Genomic DNA, 2,656 nt, shown 5'->3' on the forward strand with positions numbered 1-2,656 from the left:
AAGCTTTTATTGGCATTATAGGAATGCAAGCCGCCATGCCTAACTTGCACCTGTTCAACTTACCTGGAATAGCATGCTGAGATTGGCTGTTTAACATCTCCATGGAAATGCCATTGTGACTGTGTGTGTGGTTTTTTTTTTTTTTTTTTTTTTTTTTTTTTTTTTTTTTTTTTTTTTTTTTTTTTTTTTTTTTTTTTTTTTTTTTGGAGCACCTGAATATGTTTTTTCCTCATTTAAGTTTCTGTCTAAACCTAGGATGAGCTGTCTGTGCTTCTGGGGTCATGGCTTTGCTCTCACAGTGAAGGCATCGTCCCAGCCTCTCCAAAAATAAAAAAGCAAAAGAAAGAAAATAAACCTAGGATGAAATCTTTCTGGCTCAGGTGTCAGGTTTTGAAAAACAGGTGGATAGATGTCATGTATAAAAATAGAAACCCTGTTGTATGCTGCTTATAACTGTTATTCATAGCTGAAGTGAGAGAATAGACAAGAAAACCGTTTTCCCAAAACTCATTTTCTATTGAATAGTGCAGATCAGTTCAGTATGGGGCAATCTGAAAAGATGACCTGCACATCAAGATGCCAGTATTTTAGAAGAGGAATCCCAAATTGTCATTCTAGTCAAGCATTTAATAGCCATCTAGCATTATCCTAGAGACTCCACATGAAGCAGTCCTATGGCCCCTGAAATGATTGGGACAGTTATTGCTTGAAGACTTTGTAGGAAGAAAAATGATTCAAAGGATGATTTTAAAGGAGTGTGGAATATAAAAGTAAGATGGAGGTAATTTTGTTGATGATGATAGCTACATTTACCGGACATTTACCATGTGCTAGGTACTATTTAAATATTGTACATGAATAAAGTCATTTAACTCTCATGACAATTTAGTGAAGTAGGTTCTATTATAGTCATCATTTCACCAAAGGAGAAACCGAGACAGAGAGGGGATTGGCAATTTGTCCAACGTCACATAATTAGTCAGGAAGCACTTACTAGCAAATCTCATCTCAAAGAAAACTGAAAAAAATAGAGATTTACCATGATCAAGCTGTAATGGACCAAGGCTAGATCGGAGCATGAGCATCAGATTCATTCACTCATTCATTCAACAAACACACAATTACTTCGGCACCTATACTATGTCACGTACCATTGTCATGGCAAAGGCTTGAACGAAACAAACTCCCTGGCATCGTACAGCTTGCCTTAGAGTGGGGCAGATACTACACAGAAACATACTATAATGTCTTGAGGTGGTTAAGAAAGCATAATACAGTGAATGAATGCTTGGGGACACTGTGCTAGGTTCAAATGACTGCGATATGAAATAATTGATATCTGCCCCCCAAAGCACTTTAAGCCTGATGAGGAACAGACAGACTCGGTGGCTTGTGCTAGGGGGGAGGAGAGCACAGGCTGCTTGGAAGCATGTAGGCTTCCCCAGCTAGACTGGCAACGAGGCTTTCAAAGGAGGCTTCTCAGAGATGGGGATATCTCCACTGAGAATTATAGAATAATAGAATTAACTAGACAGGAAATGTGGGGACATCTAAGGACAGAATAAACATAAAATACACAATTTGAGAGTTGGGCAAGCTCTGGTAACTGAAGGAAGCTCCATGTAATGGGATCTTAGAATAGGTGCAGGGGAGTGGTTGAAAATAGGAGGGTCTACAGATTTGAGCAGAGGCCAGATCACACCGAGCCTCGCATGCCCTGAGATGAAGTAGATGCTCACTAATTCTGAGGGCTGTGAGTAGACACGGAGGAGTGGTGATGGGAAATGATGAGACAAATTCCGTTTTCTGCAGAGAGCACTCCAACAACGAGACTCATGGGCTGGAGGGGACAAGGTAAAGCCAGGAGGATGCACAGAGCCCATCACAGCAGTCTAGGGGAGAGAGGACGGGTTGAAGAAGAGGAGCCCCATCTGCAAGACTCTTGGAAGAAAGGTGCTGGTTTATTGGATTTGCAGGAGGAATGGAAAGAAAGGGAGACAGGAAGATGCACAGGTGTCAGGCATGGGTGACTAGGACGGCCATAGTGTCATTCATAAGAAAACAGGATACAAAAGGAGGGGCAGAGTTAGATGTTGGAGCGCCTGAAGCTTGCTAGACATTCCTGCCATCCCAAACATCACTGTTTCTCCATCACGCATGCCATCATCTCTGTCTTCTCCGGGTGTTTGAAAAGGCCATGGCCCTTACCTGTTTTCCCACATCTTCTGTGGCCTCTCCCTGAGTTTTCCTCTGGACAATCCCTCCTCATATCTCAGGTCTAGACTCCAGTGTCACTGACTTCCTGGCCTCAGGAAGGCAGGGTGGGGCACCTTCGTGTGCTCCCGTAGCAGTGATTCTCCCTCTCAGCAGTAACAGTTTCTTTTCATTTGTCTCTGTGAAAAACTAAACAAAAAACTCAGCCCAGATTCTCCGCTATACAGCTCCTGCCTCATGGTACGTCCTTCAGCAATACTTGGACATCTATATGAATGAGTATCCTGTAAATCCCTAGATATATGGGCACCAAGCTCTAAAGAAGGATCTGAAATTAGAGGTATGGATTTTGTGAGAGATGAGAAGGTTCTTCTTCAAAGTTTATATCCTAGACTACATTAAAAGGAGTTACAGTCTCTTGCTCTATGGCCATTATCCGCAA

Source organism: Cebus imitator, unplaced genomic scaffold (genome assembly GCF_001604975.1).
Source record: "Cebus imitator isolate Cc_AM_T3 unplaced genomic scaffold, Cebus_imitator-1.0 Scaffold96, whole genome shotgun sequence".
Lineage (NCBI taxonomy): Eukaryota > Metazoa > Chordata > Mammalia > Primates > Cebidae > Cebus > Cebus imitator.